The following is a 6,190-nucleotide window of genomic DNA, read 5'->3' on the forward strand; positions in this document are numbered from 1 at the left end:
CTCTCTCTCTCTCTCTCTCTCTCTCTCTCTCTCTCTCTCTCTCTCTCTCTCTCTCTCTCTCTCTGCCTCTCTTCCCAACGGTCGCAAGCTCGGTCTTTCTCTTGCGCACGACGGGACATATCGCGAAACGTATGTCACCCATTCAACGGCTGACAGCCGAGCGGCGCACTCCAATTAAGGCTAATGACTTTACGCGCCCGTGCGCGTCCCCTTACCTTTAATTGTCACCTCTTGTCCGCGTTTCTGCTTTACTCCGACGGTCTTTCGCATCCCCCGTTCGCGCCAGTCTCCTCTCGCGTTCTCTTGCCGCTGTACTTCCCCTTTATTTTTATTGTCGTCGATTGCGTCGCATCACGGGATGTTTCGGGGCGCGACGTTGCAGGGGGCGCACGGCGACCGACTCGACGATAGAAGCGTCTGGGGAGTTAGCGGGAGCGGAAGCGCGGGAGTGAATTAGCTCGAATCAATGAGGTCCATCGCGACGAAATGAAATTGGGTACGTGAGCGTAATACGGCCGATACTACCGAAAGCGTAGCTTCTTCTACTTCGGCGCGCGTCCGCTACGGCGAAACCGAAATCCGGAGTTATCGCGACGCGCGACGTCGTGACCAACCGCGAGAGAGGGACGCAGGTGCCGCGATTCGGAGTTTCTTTCGCCGTGGGTTTCATTCGCGCGGAATGAAATTAAACACCATGAAGCACACAGAGGGGGACGTTACGAGACAAAATTGGAAGTGCTAATAAACTCCACGGAGATTGGGATTATCGAGAACTCGGGGGCGCTTCTTTTCGATAATTGAGCTCACGAGTCTGGCAGCGGTAATCACCCGGCGCGCGGTAATCCCTCATTGACATGATTACTATCTCGCTTGGCAAATTGCTTCTAGTAAGATCCGATATCTTTTCTGATCTATGTATATACCTTTACGTAAATATATTTTTTCTTTGGATGAATTAATTAATGATAGGAACAGTCGGTGGTATTGTTAACTGATTCTTTTAGACTGATTTCCCAGATTGTAGTGTTATGTTTATAATTAAACCACTAGTTATAAGTATAGCATTTCACTGAGGAGTACAATGATTGTACTTAGAGAGTATAAGTAGGGTTATCTATAAGGAGAGAATACTGTAATTCTTTCTTATATAAATTCTCTCTTTCTCTTCTCAATTTTACTGTATTCTAGAAGTGCAGAAATAGATAAGTAAGATTTATTGCTAAGGAATATAGTGAATCTCGCTAGAAACATAGCAACTTTTTTTAATAGCATAGTTCAGTTCGAAAAATATAAATAGCATATATGAAACAAAAGAATTACTGCAAAATTTATTCCTTTATTCCTCATAAAATTCTATGGTGATTTTTACTATAAAATTATCTCCATGAATACAGATATTAATAGCTTTGAATGTGCAAAAGGTGAATTTGTCACGGATATCACGTTTAAAATAGATAATTTAAGATATTAGAGAAAATACATATAATGTTTGATTCTATGTATAATAAAAATAATAAGTAAACAATTTTTAATTCTCCCGCAAATAATTTAATTTGACAGCCGCATCAAACAACCGTGATAAGTTCTTACAAATCACGTTCTCTACGATTGTATCCCAGAGAACTTCAAATATTCTGAAAAATTTGTATATATACCCTAAGAGAAAAAATATCTAAAAAATATAGAAATAATTATTTGATGAGTACTAATAACAGATTTGTTTAAATTATTTTATTTAAATAGAATAAACAACTATTTTTTTGAAAAGCTAAGGTCTAAAATAATGTATATTTTCTTATTTGAAGACTATTTTATATTAGCATAAGTAAATATTAGTATCCACCGAATATTTTCTCTCTTAGATCAGATTTTGTTATCAGTATACAATAATCTAAAATTCTCTCTCAAGGATTAGTGGATATTAATATTTTCTCGAATTCATCCGAATCGTGAGCGCCAAATCGAAGTTAAAAACTACGTTAAAACCGACTATGCAAAATATAATCGTCCAGTGAAAAAAAGGATTTTGTTTTACGAAACGAAAATTCAGCAGATTGAATAAAAATTTGGTTAAAATGAGATCGACCAAATTTTCGGTAACTGCAACTAAAGAATTTAATTGCTGCAATGTTTTGTTTTTTCAATAATACATATACTACATAATACTCAATAAAACACACGTACAAGTAAAAACATGGCAATACCGACTGAATCGCGCGTACCAAATGTTTTACTTTCAAATGCATAAATAATGTTTTCAGTGTTCGTCGATGCAGGTGACATTCAATAATTCGGCGGGTTCGCAACGGGGCTCTCGCAAAATCGTACGACACCGGACACCGAGCGCGGCAGACCGCATTTCTTCCTCGGATCTCCCGAAAGGGCCAAACTACACAGGTGGAGGTATTTCTAAAATACTGCCGGTAGTTCGTCGTCATCGTCTTCGTCGTCGTCATGGTAGTGGTAGAATACCGTCAGGGACACGTGTGAGCGCGGCGCGGCAGCGCGTTCTCGAGATTTACAAGGGACGCAGGAGAACGCGATTACTATCACCCGGCGGCCTATATCCGTCGGCCAAATAAACGTTACTCTCGGCCGGTATATCCACATCCGACACGTCGAAGCCTTACTTATTATCACGAAGCGGTAGACGCGGCAAGTATTCGTTATCGCTACGTGAGCACCGCCGCATCCCAACACGCGCGCAACCCTTTTCTCTTTCGCTCGCCCTCTGCATCTCGCGGTCATTAATAATTCCGCGCGCGCGGTCGTTTCCTTTGATTACGAAACGAGGAGAGGCCACACGCTCGCTCGCTCGCGCGTATTTGTCTGCCCGTAGCCCGACCCGATGTGTTGTACGACACCCAACGGCATTGCCCCGTCCCGCCGCGGCAGGATTGCGCGGTACAATGGCCCATTACATAATGGAATACGAACGTGCGATACAGGCCGCCGCCGTGACGCCGAAGGAGGCTCCCTAGCTTCGGAGGTGATTCGGACGCGGAGTTCCTCTCGCGATAATGACACTCCCGTGCATTAGGGGATCGCACCCTCTCATCGAGAGCGTGGGAAATTCTCCCTCCTCGGCCTTGGCCGAATGTGATTTCGGCGTTATGACTTTCCTGAGATGATACTTCGCACGGATACGGTGAGTCAATGATAGGAAGATTGCGGCCCTTTCCCCTCGATGAGCTTCGGAACGCACACCCGGCATCTACTTATTTTGGAAAATTTACCTCTTGACAATTATTATACTGAGAAAAATTATTCGAAATAATAATAATAAAAGATAAAAGAAATAATAATAAAAAATTAACAAGTGAATATTTCCGATCAATATACCGATAAATTTTTATATCTGATAAGAATATCCGATTAAATTTAATAGGATACTTCCGATCATAATGGTATTTCATCAGATAAACCGATCAAAAATTTATGAATATTTTTCATCAAATGTTTTCTGATCGAATACAAAAATTCACCGGTACTTTGATCGAAAATATCCGTTTGTTAATTTCTTATCGAATAAGTCCTCTCAATGTAAGACACAAATCCTCTTCAGCAGCCAGTTCACTGAAAAAATTATTCTTATATTTGAGATTAAAATATTTGGTACATACACGATTTGATTGGCATTACTGTATTTTTTACTTGTATTGGTGGTAAAGTATTAGTAAGAAAAAGTAAAACATACAAGCGGCGATTCAATTTTTTCGTTGCAATTTCTACCAAACATTTGGTACATCCTATTTTAACTAAATTTGATACGCTGAAGCAATTTTGGTTGAAATAGGACCAATGTTTGGTAATATAATTTGGCTGCGCCAATTCCGATAAATTTGTGTATTTTGCTGCCTCAATAATATATATATATATATACTTGACACAAGTGAAAAACACGATAACGTCGATCAAATCGTACGTACCAAATATTTTAGTTCCAAATGCAAAAATAATTTTTTCAGTGTACTGTGCGAGATTAGTAACCAATGCTTTAATCGATCGCGACAGTCGATTCTCCCCAGTGTATTGAAAATAAGATTTGATAATAATCACACCAAGCCCGACTAATAATTATCAGATGTTCTGTTGAAATAGTTTCAACTGAACGTGTAGGCGAATATAATTAAATAATTTGGTAAGCATTAACAAATAGCTTTAGCAAGACTATCTTGCTAAGACTTGGTTGCTAAGACTATTTCCAATTAGTCACGTATGACCAAACAGTTTGTTAAATAAAATCATACTATTTAGTGAAACTTATCGTATATATTATATATATTATCATATGATAAATATACGAAATGATAAATACATTAACCTCTTAGGTACTGTACGTCACTATAGTGGCTTTCGCGTATGTCATCTTTTTGAACAATACGCTACTATAGTGGTTTTCGCGTATATCATCTTTCTGGACGATACGTCACTATAGTAGCTCATTCTTATTTCTAATAAATTATAATTTATTTAATCTAAAACTGTATTCTAATAAATTATAATTTATTTAATTTAAAACTGTATTCTAATCTACTCGTGTAGTGAAAAACATTACCAGACACAAATCGCAGTATTGCATTGTTTTCGCACAGTCCGCGTTGAACTTTGCCGTAAAGATATAGCTCCGCGGAAAGTTCTGCCGTAGAGCTAAGAGATTAATAATAATCCAACTATTTACTAAATATTATCAAATTATTTAGTAATGTTTATTTGTTTATCAGACTGTTGAATTGGTTCAACCAAGTGAAGAATTTGTTTGACTAAATTAAAGTGAACATTAATCTATGTTATATGAAAAACCTCGCAATGAGAAACCTCGTTCTGAATTTGTGATGCGAGTCGTAAATTTTATGTTTCAGACGGGTATAAAGTGCGATTAAAAAGAAAAGTAAAATGATAATAATGGAAATTTGATTCTAACTCGGAATTACAGAATGCACACAGTCGAGCCATTGAGATTTACGTAAAGATCACATTTACTCATTGTTCGTGCAATTTATTGTTACGATTGCTTTCTGTTCAACAAGAAGAAGATGGCGGACTGGCCTGGCGAAGACTTTACAAAACAGACTGAAGTATCGGACTATCGGCTGTATATTTGCGAATCTCGTTATTTCTCATTATAATCTTTCAACTTCGCTTCTTTCTGCTTTTGCGAGGATCGAAGTTAAAAAGTAACAGCGAGCTCTCTCTCTCTCGAAGTTCGCATCGATGCTAATGCCGATCGTTTGTTGCTTGTATATGGGAGGTTGCTCGTCGTTTCCCAAGGAGGGCCAAGCGAAAGTTCATCGCGCCCCGCGTTTCATTCAACCCGTCGGAGAAGTTTCGGCTACTTCCGCGACGACGGGAAAGAATACGGGGGTGCAGATACGTGTCCGTGCACGTTCTATACGCGAGAAAACGCGGTCGATATTATATTGTTTTACGACGTTCGCTGTCTGTCCGTTATTGCCGACCGATATGGAAATACTTTTCCAATATATAAAACGTGTAGGAGAGCATTTACTTTTTTGCCCACACGCGTTCCCTCGCAAATTGCAAGAACATTTTTCTCGCGTCGGCGTTCAACTGCACGCTAAGAAAATCGAAACTGCCGCTTTGCATAAAACAAAAGAAAGAAGAAAACACGCGGTATTTAAAATAATAACAGTAATTGTTCACGCAGCACTTACCGTCGGCTGAAATCTCGCTCAGCTCGCGGTCGCGCGAGGAAGCGTTCGAGTCCCGGCCTAGCAAGACCGCGCTCTCGATATTTTTCTCTTTCTGGAACGAAAAAGATACGCAGATCTCGGACGCACGGCGTCTCGCCGCCACCTAGTATGCCCTCCTCCTTCTATTTTCGAATTTTCGGAGAACGGACGTTACGAGTCTCATACTCTAAAACTATAATTCTTAAGCCTAGCACAACTCAGAACAAAAAGATCTCGGTTGGAACAAGAAAGGAAGCATGTGTTTACTCTTGACGTCGAGTACTGTCAAATCGATATTTTTACGAATTTTTGGAAAACAGATGATCTTATGAGTCTCATACTCTAGAATTATAATTCTTAAGCCTAGTACAACTCAGAACAAAGAGATCTCGGTTGGAACAAGAAAGATAGTATAAGTTTACTCTTGGTTCGATAGACTGTCAAAATATTTTTTTTTAATGTTTCGGGCTTATAATTAAACTTATTGATTTGTGCTT

The sequence above is a fragment of the Odontomachus brunneus genome, unplaced genomic scaffold (genome assembly GCF_010583005.1).
Source record: "Odontomachus brunneus isolate Ranch 3 - 2012 unplaced genomic scaffold, Obru_v1 Obru_scaffold_242, whole genome shotgun sequence".
NCBI classification, from domain to species: Eukaryota; Metazoa; Arthropoda; class Insecta; order Hymenoptera; family Formicidae; genus Odontomachus; species Odontomachus brunneus.